Below are 23,924 nucleotides of genomic sequence, written 5' to 3'. Positions count from 1 at the left end.
AAACCTTAAACACCCTGTCCTGTGTCCATGAAGAGGGGTACCATGGACCATAATCTGCCAAGTGGAGAATCTTGCATTTCTTAAATATAATTCTGTTTAAGATGGTCCATCCCATACAGCCAGCCCTTCAAACAGCAGTCTGGATGCACAAATTTTAAAATCTATTATGTGAATCTAGTTGGCATAAACTAAAGTCTCCTTGCCACTTTAAGAAACATACAGAATACTGTTTTTGCCCCCTGTTTTTTTTTTAAGTTTATTTATTTTTTTGAGAAAGAGAAAGACAGCATGAGCAGGGGAGGAGCAGAGAGAGAGGGGGAGAGAGAGAATCCCAAGCAGGCTCTGCCCTGTTGGTATGGAGCCGGATGCAGGGCTGAAACCCAAGAACCATGAGATCATGACCTGAGCTGAAACCAAGAGTCAGATGCTTAACTGACTGAACCACCCAGGTACCCCAAGCTTCCTGTTTTTATTTTTTTTTTAATTTAATTTTGATTTGCACATATTCTGGTTAACATGATCTACCTTCTGCTTCCTGATGAGGAAGGAAAGTTTTTTTTTAATTTTGTTTTTTATTTTTTAAAATTTACATCCAAATTAGTTAAGATATAGTGCAACAATGATTTCAGGAGTAGATTCCTTAATACCCCTTACCCATTTAGCCCATCCCCCCTCCCACAACCCCTCCAGCAACCCTCAGTTTGTTCTCCATATTTAATAGTCTCTTCTGTTTTGTCCCCCTCCCTGTTTTTATATTAGTTTTGTTTCCCTTCCCTTATGTTCATCTGTTTTGTCTCTTAAAGTCCTCATATGAGTGAAGTCATAGGATACTTGTCTTTCTCTGACAGACTAATTTCACTTAGCATAATACCCTCCAGTTCCATCCACGTAGTTGCAAATGACAAGATTTCATTCTTTTTGATTGCTGAGTAATACTGCATTGTATGTATGTGTATATGTGTGTGTATATATATATGTATGTATATATATATATATACACACACACACATATACATATATATATACATATATACACATATACATATATATATATACCATATCTTCTTTATCCATTTATACATCGATGGACATTTGGGCTCTTTCCATACTTTGGCTATTGTTGATGGTGTTGCTATAAACACTGGGGTGCATGTGCCCCTTCAAAACAGCACACCTGTATCCCGTGGCTAAATGCCTAGTGGTGCAATTGTTGGGTTGTAGGGTAGTTCTATTTTTAGTTTTTTGAGGAACCTCCATACTGTTTTCCAGAGTGGCTGCACCAGGTTGCATTCCCACCAAGCCTCCTGTTTTTAAAGTTGAGCACTTGAGTACAAAGTTTGTGAAAGGCCATTTGCTTTGGCCTGCAGATGTCTCTGTCATGGCCCCCACTTGTATATTCTCCAGATTCATTGCCAAAACGAAACTCTTTCTTGGCCCAATCAATTGCTTCTTGGGTGGTTCTAGTACTAAAATGATTATTAAAGACTTGCAAATTATTCAATGAGGAATGGTAAACCTAATTTTAAAATGAAAGATCTTCAGAACTTAGCGTACTTTTCTTCTGATTGCTTCTAGAGCTTTATGTAAACCCCCATTTCTTTTAATCAGCCTCTGCAGGGATTGGCAGTGAAGAATACTATTCTTATTTTTACACACAGAAAGTAAATGAAGATCAAGTGTACTGCCTATAGTTATGGCATTTAATATCATCTAACATTTTATTGAGCTCTGTGTTTGAAGTGAATTCAAACTTGTTCATATTACGCAAATAGTAGGCTGGAGATAACCTGAAGAACCCATAGAAAAGAAGACTTAGTAAAAGGGTTGCCATATTTTCTGTAATGGGGAATCCTTACCGCTGCAAGATTCACAGATAACATCCTTTTCATCCAGGAAAAAAAAGTTCTGGCTCTGGAGCCAGAATGATCTACTTTACAATTCCACCACTTACAGAATTTCCTGAATTGGCATTACTTGTTCCAGGCCCAGTAATGTCAATTCTGTAACCCCCAAACCTTTGAAAAGTTTTGACTCGCCCAACTCAAAAAACAATCAGGGAGAGCACACGCGCGCGCACACACACACACACACACACACACACACACACACACACATTGTTATCTAAAATTGAGGTTTGCTTATAAAAATAAACTGAGCAAGATACTAAATTCTTGGTTTATTACACAGTGGTCCTTTCTGGCTCGCCAGTGGGAAGGAACACTTCCTAAATTCATCCATCTGATGGTAAAAATTCACAGCTAATGTTGCTTTGGTGACACTCTGGTTCCCTTTCCTCCTTCCTCTTAATAAGAGGCTGGCACAGCCTTCCCACATGCGATTATGTAGTCACCTGCAGGTACAATTACTGCAGAACTTTCATCTGAATCTCAAAGTGAGAACTGGTTGATAAGAGGGCACAAATTATGCACAGTCCATGCCATACTCTTAGCCATTTCTCTTCTCAAGGTGCTGCTCAAGGTTTGAATTTCATTTATCATTTAGGTTGTTATAAAGTGGCTTGTCTGACTGTGCTTCTTCTACTAACGTACTATGTTAATAATACTCCTCAGAGGAGCTGGGGTGCATTATACAACAGTGATGCTGGTGTTAATTCCTTCCCAACATCGCTGTGTCACTGTTGCCATTAATTGATGTGCAGGTCAAAAGGACAACCCTTCTTTTGGCATGACTTCACCTAGCATGTGATTATTTGGATTTTTTTTTCCTTTCTTCCCATTTTACTTAGACTTTAAGAATAAAAGGCTGAATCATAAGCGGGTAATCTTTTTCTTCGGTCTACTTTCCATAGGCTTCATCCCTACTTCCCCAAAGTCATGGGAGATGCTAGTGATCCAAGTAATAGGATAAACTCAAACACGTACACATCATGTGTTAAGGACCCTTTACTATTTACAGCCCATATGCTTCTAAAAAGATTTTCACTTTGCACTAAGAGCTTCATTTGTCAATATGTTATCTTCTGCAATCTATATTGTATAATAATTGTATATTGTATTGAAAAACATGGATGACTTCTGTTTTCTGTAAAAGAAATGTCCATCAAAGGTGAATATTCAGACTTCTGTAGTTGGGGACCTTCACAGTGCTGCTATTAAACCACACTGTGTGAACAGCCACTTTTATTAAGCCTAACTTCTGCTGGTGTGCCTTACTTTTATAATGGAGTATTCCTGAAACATTTTATATAAATTATTGGAGAACAGACTGTACTGTCCATAGACTTTTTTGTTTGTTTGTTTGTTTTTTAAATGTTTGTTTATTGTTGAGAGAGAGACAGACAGAGAGACAGAGCACGAGCAAAAGAGGGGCAGAGAGAGAGGGAGACACAGAATTGGAAGCAGGCTTCAGGCTGTGAGCTGTCAGCACAGAGCCCGACACGGGGCTTGAACTCACAAACTGTGAGATCATGACCTGAGCCGAAGTCAGACGCCTAACCAACTGAGCCACCCAGGCACCCCTGCACTGTCCATAGACTTCTAAAACTATACTCAGGTGGCTACTGGGCACTTGAATGTGGGTAGTCTGAATTGAAATGTGCTGAACTGAAATGTGTGTATAAAATACACACTGGATTTCAAAACTTAGTATGAAAAAAGAATTTAAAATATGTCAACATTTTTTATATCGATTATTTGTTGGACTGAGATCTTAGATATATTGGGTTAAGTAAAATATATTGTTAAAAATTAATTCCAGCTGTTTCCTTTTCTTTTTACTGTGGCTAGTGAAAAATTTTAAATTATATACGTGGCTCTTATTAATTTCTATTTAACAGAACTGACCTGTAGAGTTAAAGATCTTCTAATCCAACCTCTTCATTTTATGGATGAATAAAAACAAAGAGAATTCAGAAAAATTAAGTGACTTGCTTTATACCACATAGCATCTTAGTAAAGTTTGAGACTAGAAATTCCACTCAAATCTTAAGACCAATGCCCTTTTCAGTAACACCAGCTTTTTGTGACTCTGATACTTTTATTATAAGTTGAAATGTCTCCCCTTAAGAATTGTTCACTCAGTCCTTTAGTCAGAGCGAAGATTCTTTCTGTAGTGAGTATAAAAATTTTAGTTTGTTTTATAAGTTTGAAATTTTAGTTATTAGCTATTCTTAATATGGAGGTAATTTTCCTTATGAAAACCTTAAAACAGGACACTGTGGCATTGGAAATATTTTTTTAAACAGATCTAGTGAATACTGCACTAAAGTTGCAATCTCATTGCACTCTTACAATATATCATAAATTTCAAATTTTTATTGTGTGTGCTCAAGTCACACTATCATTACAGTGTATAACCTGGAAATGATGCTAGTAAAAAGTAAGGCCTCCTGGCTATAGATTTCCTTGGTGAATTGCTAGGCAACTGGTTATTTTCTCTTGCTAAGCTTTAACGATCTCAGTGTTGGTATTGTGAGAACAGCCTTTATTTGAGCTAAAGAATTACCCATGTGTAGAAAAGTCATTCAGAGTTCAGTTCTTAAGAGCAATATAGTGTTCTGGGGGTGTACAGACTGTGACCTGGGACCAATTATTTAATATCTGTGTCTCATTTTCCTTGTCTGTAAATTAGGGATAATACCACTTATCTGTAGGGTGGCTGTGCAGATTTGAATGACACCTATGTAAAGCATACAGAGATGGCATAATAGTCCATGATACCTCATAGTACCAATTTTATCTTAGTACAAAGAAAAAATAAAAGAGCAAGTGTTGGCTCTTATCTTTAAAATACTTTTTGCCTCTTTATTCCCCCTCTTTCCCAGAAATCCTCTATCATTGAAGTAAAAGTTCTTGGTCCTATCTGGTTATGAGGATACCTTGTTTTCCATAAAGAGATAAAAATTCTTAATTACTATCTGAGAGCTATCACAATCCTTACCGTACTTATAGCTGGATATACTCTCATTGCAAACATAATATCCATAAAATACCGCATTTATAAAACAAAATACAAATAGATGAGACTGTGTTAAAAAGCTCATCTAGGGGCGCCTGGGTGGCTCAGTCTGTTAAGCGTCTGACTTCAGCTCAGGTCACGATCTCACAGTCCGTAAGTTCGAGCCCCGCGACGGGCTCTGGGCTGATGGCTCGGAGCCTGGAGCCTGCTTCCGATTCTGTGTCTCCCTGTCTCTCTGCCCCTCCCCCGTTCATGCTCTGTCTCTGTCTCAAAAATAAATAAACATTAAAAAAAATAAAATAAAATAAAAAGCTCATCTAAAAACTAGTATTATTTTTCCAATTGCATTAAAAAGAATAAAATACCCAGGAATAAATTTAACCAAGGAAGCATTCGGTTCCCTGATTTCAAACTATACTGTAAAGCTACAGTAGTCAAAATAGTTTGTTATTGCAATTAAAACAGATACATAGCTCAATGGAACAGAATACACAGCCCAATACACAGCCCAGAAGTAAACTCACACATATATGGTCAATTAATTTATGACAAGAGAGCTAAGGTGTACAATGGGGAAAGGACAGTCTTCAGTAGGTGGCACTGGGAAGATTGGACAACCACATGCAAAAGAATGAAGCTGGACCACTATCTTACATTATACACAAAAATCAACTCAAAATGGATAAAGGACTTGAATGTAAGACCTTCAACCATAAAACTACTAAAAACACAGGTGGTAAGCTCCTTGACATTGGTTTTTGGCAACAATTTTTTGGATATGACACAAAAAGCACAAGTGACAAAAGCAAAAATAAACAAGTGGGTCTATATCAAACAAGCTTCTGCACAGTAAAGAAAACAAGCAACAAAATTAAAAGGCAACTTACGGCATAGGAGAAGATATTTTCAAATCCTATATCTGATCATGGGTTAATATCCAAAATACACACAGAACTCATACAACTCAATAGCAAACCCCCTCCAAAAAATTCAGTTAATAAATGGGCAGGAATAGTATTTTTTTAATTAAACGTAGGCAGAAGATCTGAATTGACATTCTTCCAAGAAGACCTACAGATTGCCAACAGGTGCTTGAAAAAGTGCTCAATGTCACAATCATCAAGAGAATGCACATTAAAATATGAGATAAACCTTCACACTAGTCAAAATGGCTATTATCAAAAAAGATGAGAAATAGCAAGTGTTGGCAAGGATGTGGGGAAAAGGGAACTCTTGTGCATCGTTCGTGAGGATGTAAATTGGTACAGCCACTGTGGAAAACAATATGAAGGCTCAGAAAATTAAAAATAAAATTACCATATGATCCAGCAATTCTATTTCTGGGTATTTATCTGACAAAAAGAAAACACAAACTGGAAAAGGTATATGCATCCCCATGTTTATTGCAGCATTTTTTGCATTAGCCAAAGAAATGGGTGCAACCTATATGTCCATCAGTGGATGATGCATAAGGAAAATGTTTTGTGTGTGTGTGTGTGTGTGTGTGTGTGTGTGTGTATAATTCAGCCATAAAAAAGAATGAAATCTTGTCATTTGTAACAACATGGATGGACCTGGAGGACATTATGCTAAGTGAAATAATTCAGAGAATGACAAATATCATATGATCTCACTTACATGTGGAATCTAAAAAAGAAAAAATAAGGCTCGAATTTCACTTGGCTTTTCTAACTCATGGTAGAATAGTGATGATCTTTGGTTATGCTTTGTTTATTGTACCAGATACTGTTAAAACAGAATTAGATTTTAAAACTTGATGTGTATTAAGAATTAGATTATTGAAACAAACAATTTTCAATAATAATTGTTCCCAGATTTCAAATATTTTAAGTATGGCAGTTGAGTCCCATAAGTATACTTTTAAAGGGTTTTCACCTTTAAAAAAAAATACTTGATCATATGTGCAAATCAGAATTGATTTCTTTTTGCCTACCCACCCCATTTCTTCTTATTGCTTGCTGTTCCTTACTTATAACACTTCCCAGTTGTTTTCCTTGAGTTTTGTCAAATTTTTCCTCTGTGCTAGAATCCTGACCAAAGTAGCACCATGACAGTTTATTTCCCACTCTGCCTACTGCCAAGCATTGTGCCAGACACATTATAGGGACTCAAATATTTTTTGAAAAGATGAATGCAGTTGACCTTCTGATTCCTAATTCATTTCTTTCCTCTATATTATACTGCCTTAGCCATTTTTTATAATTAGGATGCACATTTTTTAACTGTAGAATGAAGGTCATTATTTATACCTGTTTGGCTGAATTTCTTAAAGCCATTTGGTTTCTTTACATGTACTTACAAAATTCTTAAAATATTTTTAGTAGACAATCATCTCTTGATGTATTCAAGCCAATATGAATTAAGCCCATGAGGAATTTTTTAACTTATTACTAAATGAGGAAAGGAATTCTTGAAAGTTTCAGATACCAGTGGAAGTGAACCACTGATACATTATCTGGCATATCATTTTTTAAATGATAATTTTTAACATTTGTTAATATTAATTGGCTAAATTGTTGAGGCCTCTTTCAACTAGTCATTTATTTTTCTATAGTAACTTTAACTAAATTTAACAGAATCTGTTATGCTACTAAATATATCAAAATGCACCTTATGGTCAATCTGCATTTTGTTTGCCATCTCAATATAAAATGACATACAATTAATGTTTTCCAAAAGAGATGACATTTTAGCAATTTTTAATGCATTCCAGTGCATTTGGCAATGGGGGTGAAGTTACACAAATGTGTGGTTTCACTGCAGGAAGTCTCCAGTTCCTAACATCAACAGTTGCTCTGGTGTCTGAAATGTTCACAGTTTGGTTAAAATTATGCTCAGTACCAAATGTATCACTTCCACCAAGAAAGGTGGAGTCAAATGACACTTCTGGTGGCCTCAAAAATGACAGCAGAGGATATGCTGAAGCCAGCTTCCTGTTACTGAAATGCTTGTTAGAAGAAGTAATTCTCTGAACATTGTTAAAAGAGAAAGGGAGAAATTTATAAAATCTTGCTGGATCCATATCACTTGGGTTTGGAAGCCAGGAAATCATCATAAAAATTGTAATTGGCCCTTTTATTATTCAGTCATCAAACTTAACAGAAAAGACAACTAGAAAGTCAAGTCTACTTTTAGAATTATTAGGTCAATTATCAGTATTTCTGAAGGAAAGATCTTTTTAAAGCTATATATACTCCGTCAATTCTGTCATATTTTACTGCCAGCTTTATTAAAACTACTTTCTCAATTTACAAAGATAATGATTTTTCTTGTTCTTTGAAAAACTCCCTATGCCAAATTTGTACAGTGATGGTAGTCTACCTGTTATTTAAGATATAATGATTAGTTTTTTATTACTTGAATTTCTTAGAATAAAGTATTTCCCTTAGGTAGAAATTTAGGATAATACTGAATATGGCAGATTTAACTGACAGTTTCAAATTTCATGATAGTGCCCTTGTTCTTTGAAAAACTCTATATGCGAAATTTTTACAGTGCTGTTAGTCTGTCTGTTATTTAAGATTTGATTAGCTTTTATATTACTTGAATTCCTTAGAATAAATTATTTCCTTTAAGTAGAAATTTAGGATAATACTGAATATGGTAGACTTAACTGACAGCTTCAAATTTCATGATAGCTGGCAAGGAAAAATAACAAACATTTACTGGGTAATTTACTGTGTTCCAGGAACTATATTAAGGAGCTTTACCGGTGTTGTTTCAGTCATTCATCACAACCGCTTACAAGTAGGTTCACTTATTCCCATTTTACAGATGAGGAAACGGGGGCATATGAGGATTAAGTATAACCAAGGTACAGAAAAACTGTTCCAAGAGAGCATAGCTGGGGAGCCCTCAACCAGTGTTGTCATATTATCATTTCTGTAATTCAACATAGTTCACTGCAAAAGCATCTGTGGGGGTAAACACATATAAACTCATCTAGAATAAAATAAAGAAGTGTGGCCAAGAGGAAGAAAACAAGCCAGGGACTGTGCAATCCCAGTGGATTACCAGATGTCTTCTGATGGAAGGGTAGAGTTACCACCACTGCATTACTTAGGCCTGTAACATTCATTCATTCAGCAGTATTTATTGTCCTTTGTGGGACAGGTGCTCTGCTGCTACATGTACAATTAAGTGGTCAGGGACCTTGCCTTGGGGGAGCTTACATTTTAGTAGGAGCAACAGACCAAAAACTAATCTAAAATAAAAATAGGCAAACAGGTAAAGTTATGTCAGGCCATGGTAAATAGAGTGAAGGGTATAACGAGTGGAGGGAAATAGAGAACAGGTTGGGGGAGATCCACTTTAAGACAGGATGGACAGAGCAGACTTCTGCATGGAAATGGTATTTAAGATGTGACTTAAAAGTGTTAGCTGGAGTGAAGCATAGAGAGCAAAGGCAAATTACAATACAGCATATTTTCACATTGGGATTGGAAAAGATTAAAAAGGCTGACAAACACCAAGCTCTGGTGGGGTTGTGGAGACATAAAATGCTCACACCCTCTATAAGCCTAAACAACTACTCTGGAGAGCAAATTGGTAATATCTAGTAAATGTGAAAACAATTTTGTACATATATGCAGTTGTTCTTAAAAGAAGTCTTCAAAACAAGATGTCATAAAAGCTTTCTATCATAACTGTAATTGTTGCAAAGGATGGAATTTCCCACACATTGTAAATATTGACATTTAAATATAAAATGATTACATCATTCTTTCAAATATATCCAGTGAAATTGAAATCCCCTAGCAATTTGGTACATGACATCACCCATTTAAAAAATACATGAACAAGCTCTTTAACAATCAGAAATTTCACATCATTCCTTTTTCTACCTGAACTCAGATTTCCATCCACTTCCCCCAAAGAATTTTATCCTTTATCTTGAAAGTCTTTTATTGATCACTGTACCATATTTCCTGGCATTAAAAAATACTGGTATAAATTATTTTTAAAAAATATATTTACTGTGATCATAAGGCCAGGTCTTAGAGAATTTCTTCTGAATTATTATTTTATTAGCATACAGTCAAAACAATATATATGTTACAAATTTTATAATAGACTTTAAAATTTATTTTTTTTAGAAGGACATCCCTTGGTGAGATGGAACCGCCTGTTTTCTTTTTCTTTAATTATTTCATGCATCTGAGGATGACTATTACTAGATTGAAACTAACTGTAAAATGAAGAGAAGATATTGGACCACTAGAAATTACAAGGCCGGATGAGGGCTTACAAAGGTGGATTCGTGTTTTTTAAGTGTATTATATCAAGTAGAATCTATAATATTCAAGTTCATCTAAATAATATAGCTAGGTTAAATGAAATTTTAAAATGAATATAGATTTATGATATTTAAAAATAAGTTGACAAAGAATGAAAATGTTTCTTTTAGAGGCTGAGAAAATAAAAAACACTATAACTGATCCATATTCCTTTTACTTAAAGATGTAGCTTCAATCTCTTGGAAGTAATGTTGAAATTTTCACCACTAATCTACTTTCTGTCTCAATAGATTTGCCTATTCTGAATATTTTACATAAATAGAATAATATGTGTTTTTTTGTGACTGGCTTCTTTCACTTAGGGTCATCTGTGCTGAGGCACATAGTACTTCATTCCTTTTTTCTCCTTTAATTGTTGAATAATATTCCATTAATTGAATATACCACATTTTGTTCATCTGTTCATCAGTTGATGGACATTTGGGTTGTTTCTACCTTTTGGCTCTTGTGAATAATGCTGCTATAAACATTCATGTACAAGAATTTATTTGAATACCTGTTTTTAATTTTTCTGAGTATAACCCTAGAAGTGGAGTTGCTGGGTCTTAGGATAACTCTCTGTTTAACTGTTTGAGAAACTGCCTGGCTGTTTCCAAAAGTGGCTGCATCATCTTACATTCCCACTAGCAGTGTGTGATGAATCCAGTTTCTCCACATCCAAGCCAGCAGTTGTTGTTACCCGATTTTTTTTTTATTATACCCATCCTAATGGCTGCAAAGAATCTCACTGTGGGTATCTTATGGTTTTGATTTGCATTTGCTTTATAACTAATGACATCAAGCACCTCTTCATATGCCCACTAGCCATTCATATATCTGCTTTGAAGAAATGTCTGTTCACATCCTTTGCCTATTCTTTAAATGGGTTTCCCTTTATTGTTGAGTATAAGAGGTTTTTTTTGTTTAATGTTTATTTTTGAGAGAGAGAGAGAGAGAGAGAGTGCGAGGAGGGGAGGGCAGAGAGAGATGGAGACACAGAATCCAAAGCAGGCTCCAGGCTCTGCACTGTCAGCACAGAGCCCGACACGGGGATCAAGCCCATGAGCTGTGAGATCATGACCTGAGTTGAAGTTGGACTCTTAAGTGACTGAGCCACCCAGACACCCTGAGTTTTTTATATATATTCCAGATGCAAGTCCCTTATCAGATATTTGATTTGCAAATATCTTCTCCCATTCTGCTGATTACATTTTCATGTTCTGCATAGTGTCTGTTGAAACACAGAAGTTTGTAATTCTGATAAAGTCTAACATATCTATGTTTTTTATTTTATTACTTTGGTGCTTTGGTGTCATATCTAAGAAACTATTGCCAAATCAGAGGCCATCTAGGTTTACCCTTATATTTTCTTCTAAGATGTTTATAGTTGACCTCATTTCAGGCTTTGATCCTTTTTAAATTCACTTTGTACATAGTGTCATATAAGGGTCCAGTTGCCTTTTGTATGTGATTATCCAGTTGTCCTAGCACCATTTGCTGAAAAGATTGTTCTTCCCCTTTGAATGGTCTTGGTACTTTGTCAAAAATCAGTTGATCATAGAGGGGTAGGAAGATGGTGGAGTAGCAGGATCCTGAGCTCAACTCATTCCACAGATACACCGAAAGAAAGAAAGAAAGAAAGAAAGAAAGAAAGAAAGAAAGAAAGAAAGAAAGAAAGAAAGAAAGAAAGAAAGAAAGAGAAGAAGGAAGGAAGGAAGGAAGGAAGGAAGGAAGGAAGGAAGGAAGGAAGGAAGGAAGGAAGGAAGGAAGGAGAAAAAAAAACTACATCTGTACAACTGATTCTGAAAATGATCTGAAGATTGGCAGAATAGACTTTGCACAGCTCATCATAGAGAAAAGATCACCTCAGTAAGACTAGGGGGGCAGAGACCTGGTTGGGAGAATTGGACATTAATACAATAACAGTAGAAAACTGTAACACCCCATTTACATCAACAGATACATCATCTGGAAAGAAAATAAGGAAACAGTGTCTTTGAATGACACATAAAATCAGATGGACCTAACAGATATGTACAGAACATTCCCTCCCAAAACAACAGAATACACATTCTTTTCAAGTACACATGGTACATTATCCAGGATAGACCACACGTCAGTGTACAAAACAAGTCTCAGAAGTTTAAAAAGACTGAAACCCTATCAAGCATCTCTTCCAACCACAATAGTATGAAACTAGAAATCTATTACAAGAAAACCAGAAATAAACACACACAGGCTAAACAGCATACTACTAAACAACCAATGGGTCAATGAAGAAATCAAGGACGAAATCAAGAAATATGTGGAGACAAATAAAAATGAAAACACAAAGGCCCAAAATCTTTGGGACACAGCAGCTGTGTCCCTCAAAAGCAGTTCTAAGAGGGAACTTTTGAGCTTTCCCTCAAAAGCAGTTCTAAGAGGGAAGTTTATAGCAATACAGGTCTATCTCAAGAAATAAGAAAAATCTCAAGTGTACAACCGAACCTTACAACTAAAGGAACTAAAAAAAGAACAAAGCCCAAAGCTAGTAAAAGAAATAATAAATATTAGCATGAAAATAAATGAAATAGAGACTTAAAAAGCAATAGAAAAAAAGATCAGTGAAACCAAGAGCTGTTTCTTTGAATAGGTCAACAAAATTGATAAACCTTTAGCCAGACTCCTCAAGAAAAGAAGAGAGAGGACTCCAAAAAATAAAATCAGAAAAGAAGGAGAATAACAATTGACACCACAAAATACAAAGGATTATGAGAGAATGTCATGAAAAATTATATGCCAACAAATTGGACAACCTAGAAGAAATGGATAAATTTCTAGGAACACCCAATCTTCCAAAACCAAATCAGGAAAAAATAGAAAATCTGAACAGACTGATACTAGTAATGAATTTGAATCAGTAACCCAAAATTCCCAACAAAAATCCAAGACCACATAACTTCACAGGTGAAGTTTACCAAACATCTAAAGAGTTAATACCTATCCTTCTCAAATTATTCCAAAAAATAGGAAAGAAGGCTTCCAAATTCATTCTGTGAGGCCAGCATTATCCTGATACCAAATAAGACAAAGACACTATTAACAACAACAAAAAAAAAACCTACAGGCCACTATCTCTGATGAATATAGATTTGAAAATCCTCAACAAAATATTAGCAAAAGAAATTCAACAATATATTAAAAGGATCATTCACCACAATCAAGTGGTATTTATTCCAGGGATGCAAGCATGGTTCAATATTTGCAAAGCAATCATTATGACACATCACATTAACAAGAGGAAGGATAAAAACCATATCAGCATTTCAATAGATGCAGAAAAAGCATTTGACAAAATACAACATCCACTGATTAAAAACTCCCAACAAAATGAGTTTATAGTAAACATGCCTCAACATAAGAAAGGTTATTTGTGACAGACCCACAGCTAATATCATACTTAATGGCAAAAACTGAGAGCTTTTCCTCTAAGAGCAGGAACAAAGTAAGGATGTCCACTCTCACCACTTTTATTCAACATAGTACTCTAAGTTCTAACCACAGCAGTCAGACAGGGAAAAAAAAAAGGCATCCAAATTGCTAAGGAAAAGTGAAATGTTCACTATTTGCAGATGACATGATACCATATAGAGAAAACCCTACAGGCTCCACCAAAACACTATTAAAACTGATAACTGCAGTAAAGTTATACATTACAAAAATTAATATTCAGAAATCAGTTGCATTTCTATACACTAATAATAAAGGAGCAGAAAGAGAAATGATGAAAACAATCATATTTACAATTGCACCAAAAAGAATAAAATACCTAGGAATAAGTTTAACCAAGGAGGTGAAAGACATATACTCAGAAAACTAGAAGACATTCATGAAAGAAACTGAAAATGACAGACATATATGAAAGGTATACCATGGTCATGAATTAGAGAATTATTATTGTTAAAATGTCCATATTATTCAAAGCAATCTACAGATTCGATGCAATCCCTATTAAAAAACCAGTAGCATTTTTCATAGAACTAGAACAAATAATTCTAAAACTTGTATGGAACTACCAAAGACCCCCAATAGCCAAAGCAGCCTTGAGAAAGAAGAACAAAACTGAGCTATCATAATTCCAGATTTCAGATACACTACAAAGCTATTATAATCAAAACAGTGTAGTTAATACTGGCACAACAATAGACACATAGATCAATGGAACAGAATAGAGTGCCCAGAAAGAAACCAATGCATATATGGTCAATTAATCTACAACAAAGGAGGCAAGAATATACAATGGAGAAAATACAGTTTCTTCAATAAATGTTGGTAGGAAAACTAGACAGCTACATACAAAGGAATGAAACTGAAACACTTTCTTACACCATACATAAAAAAAAAAAATGTATTAAAGATCTAACTGTGAGACCTGAAACCATAAAACTCCTAAGAGAAAACATAGGTAGTAATCTCTTAGACATCAGCCTGGATAACATATTTATGGATAGGTCTCCCCAGGCTATGGAAACAAAGGCAAAAGTAAACTATCAGAACTATACCAAAGTAAAAAGCTTTTGCACAGCAAAGGAAATCATCAACAAAACAAAAAGGCAACCTAGTGGATGGGGGAAGATATTTGCAAATGATATATCTGACAAAGGGTTAAAACCAAACTATATAAAGAACTTAAATAACTCAACACCAAAACAAACAACCCCCCCCAAAAAAAACCAAACAAACAACAAAAAAAGCATGCTAATTAAAAAATGTGCAGAGGACAAGAATAGACATTTTTCCACAGAAGACCTACAGATGGCCCACAAGCACATGAAAATATGTACAACATCACTAATCAGGGAAATGCAAATCAAAACCACAATGGGACTATCACCTTCAGAATAGCTAGTATTAAAAAGAAAAGAATTTGCAACAGTGTGGATGAAACTAGCGTGTATTATGCTAAGTGAAATAAGTGAATCAGAAAAAGATAAATATATGATTTTACTCAATTTAAGAAAGCAAACAGATGAACATAGGGAAGGGAAGGAAAAATAAAATAAGATAGGAGGAAAGCAAACCATAAGAGTCTCTTAAATATAGAGAACAAACTGAGGGTTACTGGAGGGGAGTTGGGTAGGGGGATGGGCTAACTGGGTGATGGCATTAAAGAGGGCACTTGTTAGGATGAACACCGGTGTTATATATAAGTGATGAATCACTAAATTCTATTCCTGAAACCATCACTACACTATATGTTAACTAACATGGATTAAAAAAAAAAAAGGCCAATAACAAATGTTAGTGAGGATGTGGGAAAAAAAGGAACTCTTGTGTACTGTTGGTGAGAATGTAAATTGGTGCAACCATTATGGAAAACAGTGTGGAGTTTCTTCAAAAAATTAATAATAGAATTACCATATGACTTGTAATTGCACTATTGGATATTTACCCAAATAAAATGGAAACACTAATTTGAAAAAATCTATGCACTCCTATGTTTATGGCAGCATTATTTACAATAGCCAAGATATGGATATGGATGCAACCTAAGTGTCCATCTATAGATGAATGGATAAAGGTGTGTGTGTATATATATATATGTACAATGAAATATTACTCAGCAATAAAAAAAATGAAATTTTGCCATTTGCAACAACCTGGGCAAACCTAGAGGGCATTATGCTAAATGAAATGAGTCAGAACACAGAAAAACAAATACCACATGATTTCCCTTATATGTGGAATCTAAACAAAACAAATAAAAAGACTTTTTTGCCTTGAATTGTTTTTTTTTTTTTATTTTTTTTATTTTTTTTTTTTCTTTTCAACGTTTTTTTTTTTTTTATTTATTTTTGGGACAGACAGAGACAGAGCATGAACGGGGGAGGGGCAGAGAGAGAGGGAGACACAGAATCCGAAACAGGCTCCAGGCTCTGAGCCATCAGCCCAGAGCCTGACGCGGGGCTTGAACTCACGGACCGCGAGATCGTGACCTGGCTGAAGTCGGACGCTCAACCGACTGCGCCACCCAGGCGCCCCTTGAATTGTTTTTTTAATTGGTTTTCATTTACAGTGTCTTTATCACATTGCTAAGAATTTGTTTGTTACATTAATTCCAGTTAGTTAACATACTGTTATATTTAAAGTGTAGGATATGGTGATTCAGCAATTCCACACAATATCCAGTGCTCATCAGGACAAGTGCCCACCTTAATCTCCATCACCTATCTCACCCATTTCTCCTAACCCCTTCCCCTCTGTTAACCATCAGTTCCTTTTCTACAGCTAAGAGTCTGTTTCTTGCTCTCTCGCTCTCTCTCTCTCCCTCTTCCTCCTCTCCTCCTCCCTCCCTCTCTGTCCCTTGCTCAAAAACAAACAGATTCTTAAGTACAGAGAACACACTGGTGGTTGCCTGAGGGGAAGTGGGGATGGAGGAGGGCAAAACAGATGGTGATTAAGATGTGAAAATTTCCAGTCATAAAATAAACAAGTCACAGAGATGGAAAGTATACCATAGGGAATATAGTCAATAATATTGTAATAACAACAACATGACAGATGGTGACTACACTTACCATGGAGAGCACTAAATAATGCCTAGAATTGTTGAATCAATATGTTATACTCCTGAAACTAATATAACACTGTATATTAATTATACTTTAATAATAAAAATAAAAGCTAGGCAGCTATAAAAGTAGTTTATCATAGGTTTATTTCTGGACTTTTAATTCTATTTGATTGATACATATGTCTATCCTTATGCCAGTACCACACTGTCTTAATTACTGTTGCTTTGTAAAAAGTTTTGAAATCAGAAAATACAAGTCCTCCAATGTTGTTCTGTAATATTGTTTAAAGATTATCTCACAGTTCTGGGTACTTGAGAATTTCATGTGAATTTTAGGATCAGCTTGTCAATTTCTACAAAGATATCAGCTGGGATTCTGATAGAAATTGCCTTTGAAGAGTATTGCCATCTTGATAATATTGTATTCTGATCCATGAACATGGGATGTTTTTCCATTTAGAGTTTCTAAAATCTCAATAATGATTTGTAGTTTTCATAGTATAATTTTTTTACTTCTTTTGTTAAATTTATTCCTAAATATTTTATTGCTTGATGCTACTATAAATGGAATTGGTTTCTTAATTTCATTTTTGGATTGTTTACTGCACATGTATAGAAATACAACTTATTTTTGTACATTGATCTTGTATCCTCCAACCTTGCTGAACTTACAATTTCTTATAGTATTTTAATGAATTTCTTAGATTTTCCTACATACAAGATCATATGTCACTTACATATAGAAATAGTTTTACTTCCTTTCTAATCTGGATGCTATCTATGTACCAGTTATTTCTTTTAAAATCTGTTACTGATAAATTGCCTAATTGCTCTGGGTATAACATCTAATAACATGTTGAGTAGAAGTGGCAAAAGTGGACATCCTTGCCTTGTTCCTAATCTTAGGGGGAAAGCATCTAGTCTTTCATTGTTAAGTATGATGCTTGCTTGGATTTTCTGGAGAAATCCTTTAATCAGGTTGAGAAAGTTTCTTTGAGTTCCTAGTTGAGTGAGTGTTTTCATTGTGAAAGTGTATTTGATTTAAAAAAAAATTTTTTTTCTGGGGCGCCTGGGTGGCTCAGTCGGTTGAGCATCCGACTTCGGCTCAGGTCATGATCTCACAGTTTGTGAGTTCAGGCCCCACATCGGGCTCTGTGCTGACAGCTCAGAGCCTGTAGCCTGCTTCCGATTCTGTGTCTCCCTCTCTCTCTGCCCCTCCCCTGCTCATGCTCTGTCTCTCTCTCTGTCTCAAAAATAAATTAAAAAAAAAAAAACATTAAAAAAAATTTTCTGAGCCTAGATGATCATTTAGTTTTAATTATTTAATTGATAAGGTTTATTCATTAATTGATTTTCCTTAAATTCATGTAAACCATGATAGTACAAAGCTCATGCTACCAAAAAAGCATAATACTTTACATATATTGTTTGTATAGGTCTCTTCTCAAAAACAAATTAGTTTTTTTGGGTTGTGAAAAAGGAAACTGAAGGAATAGCACAAATTGAGTAAATGTATGTGAAAGTGAAAGTTTTTGTGTTTTCTTCTCAGTGATTATCTGCTCAGAATTTTTAAATTGTTTTTAAACTTGTGATTTGCTTTACTTTTTGTAGTTGGTGATCCAGATATTTTTTAAAGTATCTTTTCAAGCAATCACCATGAAATTTCTATTTTGAAGTACATCACTTTAATCAATTTTTGTGTTTAGGTTGTAGTTCAAAGCAATTAAATTAACACGAAGTAAAAAACACACAAGGCCTTTAAAAAATTAACTGTATGCTTTGAGCATGAAAACACTGCTTTCATTTGTGCTACTCTGGGCATAAGTAGGGATGATGTACTTCCCCTTTTTTTCTACATTTAAGGGTCCACCCAGAAATTTGCAACTACTTTGAGTCCCGGAAATGTTCTCATTCTCTTTTCTTGCCTGTGATATAATCTCTTAATATAGTTGGTTCAAGAGTCATGTTAAGTAGACCCAGATCACATGTGTGAGCCTCTTAAGGGCAAGGTAACTTCTCTGTTTGCTGAGAACAGATTGCAACCTGGGTCCCAACACCTGGTACCTTCTTGTCATTGCTCAGAGGTGCCATAGGCTAGAGAATGTGGGCAGTTGAATCCAGTCCATTCCTGTCACTGGACAGTGGCCACAGAAGTCTTGTCTCAGGAAGTGTCATCAGTGTGTGGTTACTTTACTTTCTTAAATATAACTGGAATATATTTTGTTAAGGTAAAAAGGTTACTTTAAAAATATGTTATTCAGGCATCACAACACTGCTTTTTAGGGATTAAACTTATCTAAATAGTCTGTAATTTCAGGGTTTCCATGATCCACATAGAATTAGCATATCCAGCTGGATATAAAAATGACAATACAACATGCAGTGGTTTTCCCTTGTTCTTTTTTTTTCTTCAAAAAAATTGGATTCTTCCACATTATATATGCTTTTCTTTGTTTTGTTTTGGGAGAAAAAGAAAGTATGATCTTTGGAAAAGTATTCCATAACTCTGAAAAAATACTCCCTGATAAAATACTTTTGAAACAATTTGAAAAAGTCTTTAGAAACGGCACATTTAAAAGACATGAAGCGAAGTTTCCTTGGACTGTGTCGGGTTTGGGAGGCAGCATAGACTAGTGGCTAAAAGTGCAATTCCAGAGTTAGACTAAATTATTTGGGTTTCAGTATTCCCCATCTGTTCAGTGGAGATGAAAATAGTATGTACATCATAAACAAAACATTCAATGAGATAACACAGGTAAAGAGCATAGAACAGTGACTGGCAATAAAGTGCTTGTTAAATGTTATCCGATGTCTGTAGCAGTGGAGGTACACTATTAGAACCTTAAAACAGACTCAAAGTCAATAAAATTAGAATTAGTAATACTAATAGAATTTACTTATTAGTGTACATCAAAACTCAAATCTAAATCCTTATTTCCACCATCACAGGGAGACCATAAATTAGTGTCTTTAATGAATTTCCATCAACGTACCTGCAAAGTAGGCATGGAAGGGAAAACAGAAACTCTGCTGGACTCTGAGTGTAGATTCTATACATTTAAGAATACTCTTAGAAATTACAGGTGTTTGTTTTTAAGACACTTTGGCAGTTGAAGCCATAGCAATTATTTCTAGAAGGCTAAAAGAAAATCTGTACTAGGTTCTGAAAATCAACTACCCAGAAATACCAGACCTTTGAAAACTAGTCCTCAAGGGCACCTGGGTGGCTCAGTTAAACATCTGACTTCGGCTCAGGGTCATGATCTCATGGTTTGTGAGTTTGAGCCCTGCATCAGGCTCACCGCTGTCAGCACAGAGCCTCCTTTGGATCCTCTGCCCACCCCCCACCCATCCCGCCTTCCGTCCCCTGCTACCCCTCCCCTGGTTGTTCTCTCTCTCAAAATAAATAAGTAAACTTAAAAGAGGGAAAAAGAAAGCTAGTGCTCATGTAACCAATAGCCACCGTGGAAACGGTGGCTTCTAGAGAGTTAACTGCTGTTGCTGCTTCCGTCCGCCGCCGCTCATGAGGCCTTTCTGTCCCTCATTCAGTCATCATGATCACCCAACTGACCCATGGTGAAGTCATTAGGTGGCCAGAAGGGAACTATGTGAGGCTCTTTCCTCTCCTATCCTATCTTCCATTTCTATCAGGTTAATTATGTTCACCCTTTGACTTCTGATAACCAGTCACTGCCACTTCCAGTGAACCATTGCTTTTTTTGTCATACACATGCATCTTTCTGAATCCCTTTCTTTTTACTAGATTTTACCACTTAATCTCAGGAAAATTCTACTTTGTCACCTTGCTCTTCATAAGAGTAAAACAAAAACTGTTAAACACAACTCTCCAGATTTCCTAGACCTATTTCTAATGAAAATAATCTGACAATACAACAATCTTAAAAGTACACCAAAGTACCTTCCAGATTCCTTACCAAAGTTCAGTTCCTACAACTAAATTTGCTTTTTTCAGTAGAGACAATGGTCATTGGGACTTAAATCTAATCCTCTTCCTAAGTCTTGCAGATTAACTTTCAACTTGAAGTACAAGAAACAGTATATATTCTGATAATTACCACTTTCTCCCTAAAAACTTAGGAATCCTGAAAAAGGATGTCCCTAAGAATTGGTTATATATTAAGCAGTTTTTCTGCTGTTGATCTGAAAGCACTTTTCAACCATTCCGTGTATTTTCCTTTGGTTACTCTATTGAGGCATTTAAAAATTTTTAATTAAGATTTTAAATTAAATTTTAAAAATTGAGCTATGTGAATTTTAAATTTTCCTCTAAATTTGGGCACAATTGTGGCTTCTCATTTTTAATCATTTCTTAGCATTATTCACTCTCTATTTTGTTGGGTAGACTTTCTCTCAGAGGAGGTAATGACATCTCATACCCTTAAAATAACACACAAAAGAATTACAGCACAGAGTTCCAGAGTGGGTAGAAAGTCTTAGAGATAATGGTGCTGCTTCAAACAAGATTGAAATACCATCAATTATACTCAGATTTCAATCTATAAAATATTAAGCTGGCAAGGCTTACTTTAATCATGATTTTAAAACTAAACAAAGCATATATTATAAAAAGGTGCATACGAATTTATTATACCTTAAAAATCACAATTCAAAATAAGCAGGGAACATTTTCTATTTCCCTCACTTCAGGCTCTTGCTAACGTGGCTCCACATATCATAAATACTCTGTATTCCTATATTCATTGAAACCTGAGAGTCCTTTTTGAATTATTTCCTAATTCTCTATCTCGTTAATTTTACTGTAGTTTAAAAATACTGTAGAAACAACCCAAATGTCTATTAACAGATAAGTGGATAAACAAAATATGGTATGTACATACAATGGATTATTATTTAGCCTTAAAAAGGAATGAAATTCTGATACACGAAACAACATACATCGTCTCTAAAAACATGCTAAGTGAAATAACCCAGTCACTACAGGATGAGCATTGTACAATTAGAGGTACCTAGATAGGCAAACTGATGGAAAGTATAATGCATAGAGGTTACCAGGGGCTGGGGGAAGGGAAAAATGTTAAATGGGTACAGAGTTTCTGCTTGAGATGATGGAAAAGTTCTAGAGATAGACGGTGGTAATAGTTGCACAATATTGTGAATGTACTTCATTCTACCAAATTATACACTTAAAAATGGTTAAGATGAAATTTTATGTTGCATATATTTTACCACAATAAAAAAAAATATTATCCTGAGTTAGCCATAAAATAATAGTGCTCTCCTTGGGGCTCTGAGCATATACCACGAAGGGACCCAGCCTCTTGCCATTCTGAGTAGCCCCTTCATTCTCACACGGGGGTGGAGAAAACACAGCTGTATTTACTTTTCCAACCCCATCTTCTATTTTGAAATACAACCTTTTTTGCAAATGAGAGCCAAGGTCAAGTGACACAGCACTCCTCTCACCATTTCGGTTTGCCAAACATTGTTTTTCTAGCAGAGTGCTGGGTTAGGTGCAGCGAGTGTGGGTAATGCTACCACTCACATGCCCTCTGAGTGGAATTTAATTAGCCTACCTTCATAATTTCTGTACTCCATTGTATATTCACCAACGATAGTATTTCCAAGTGTGTGGCCTATTCCACACACAAATTCAAATTACAAAGAAAATAAGGCTTTTTCTGTCCCATATTTTTCTATTTCTTAAAGATTTTTCTGTTTCTTGAGTTTAGAAAGATGTTTAAGGTGAACATGAGGTCCTACTGATCATTGTCTTCGGATTTCGGCTATGGACATGACAATTCTATGTACATACTAGCATGTATTTATGTCTTCACATAATGATAATATAAACAATGACAAAAAATAAACTTTTCGGAGTAAACTATGAGCAGAACAGATCAGCTTTCTATCTTCAAACAACAACCTTAACATGCCATAATCATATGTTTATTTTTTTAACAACATCTAAATGGTTGTTCTTAAAAAATATATTATTCTTAGGTTATGAATTTTTAAATGTTCATTACATCAAAGCATATACCAAGAAAGCCCAGCATGTAGCTATTACTTAATATCTTTAGATTTACTTTCTTTTTGGATTTCCTACTACTGTCGTATGCTATTTATTTCCACTCAATCAAGATGATACAAGTATGCCTACGTATCTAATTACCTCAAAAGTGTGTATATAAAGTATTTATGTTTTCTTACCATCTCTAAAAAAGGAAGCATTCCATTTCCCTTCTTGTTGTATATGCAGATGGTTGAGGTGCTTTGTTGTTTTACAAAACGAAAATCAAGCATTTGAGTGAAACTAATATTTAGTCTGCTTAGATCTCAAAGATCATTTTTCATTGTTTTTCTTTGAAATTATCTGGAAAAAATATGACCTTGTTGCACTGTGCTCTGAAGAAGTTGAACAGATACTTAAAATAAAACTATATAAATGGGAAGTTAAGTGGAATCCAGTGTGACTAATAAGGGATATCAAATTCTTTAGACCTGTGGTGTACATAATAAGCTTAAAGAGTTTGTGTACAAAAGGCTAAGCCATTGTGTAGCCGTGGCTATGATCAGTTGCTATAGTTTTCTAAGCCATTACGTATTGGATCCTGCTTACTAGATTTAACCTAGTAACAAGATGCTTAGTTGTTCTGTTACTTTAAGCTCTACTTCTATTGTGTCACAGTCTGTACTTTTGGACCGTCATTCTCTACTCCGGATGACACTTGGCCATAGAAAAATTCCTAAGTCCTTAAAACAAACAAAAAAACAGGCAAGTTAACTTTAATACCCTTGATGAAGGCCTTTACACTGAAGGGGGAGCATCGGTTGTAAATCAGGAGAGCCAGAGTACGCATCTCTGCCAATTAGTAGTGATGTGACCTTAGATAGTCCTTAAACTTTGAGCCTTAGAAGATGAGAATTGAAACAGTAGCTAACCTATCAAATTTAACGGGGTGGGAGGCTCAAATGAAATAACGTGTGTGAAACTACTTTGAAAACTGTATGAAGCAATAAACAAATGCCATTTTTCCAAGATTCTGATTAGAACTTGTCTTATCCCACAGATTTAACTGAATTTTGAAATTGATAAAACCATACCAGCAAGTTGTTTCATAGAATATAATAGCACATGTGAGTTTTAAAAACCATTAGTTTGTTATATTTTT

The 23,924-nt window shown here is 35.2% G+C and overlaps 1 protein-coding gene and 1 long non-coding RNA gene across 2 annotated transcripts in view; both read left to right on the top strand.

The window, feature by feature from the left end:
• UMAD1 (UBAP1-MVB12-associated (UMA) domain containing 1) overlaps positions 1-23,924 on the top strand; it is a 221,022-nt gene that overhangs the window by 184,026 nt on the left and 13,072 nt on the right. The gene's annotated exons all lie outside the window — the stretch shown is intronic.
• Positions 11,984-12,882, top strand: LOC131510984 (uncharacterized). The gene is made up of 2 exons (XR_009261287.1): positions 11,984-12,576; positions 12,615-12,882. It is a non-coding gene; the product is annotated as an uncharacterized LOC131510984 (long non-coding RNA).

This window comes from Neofelis nebulosa, chromosome 4 (genome assembly GCF_028018385.1).
Source record: "Neofelis nebulosa isolate mNeoNeb1 chromosome 4, mNeoNeb1.pri, whole genome shotgun sequence".
In the NCBI taxonomy this organism is placed as follows: Eukaryota; Metazoa; Chordata; class Mammalia; order Carnivora; family Felidae; genus Neofelis; species Neofelis nebulosa.
The sequence above is the reverse complement of the archived record's forward strand: the minus strand, read 5'-3'. Positions and strand labels throughout refer to the sequence as shown.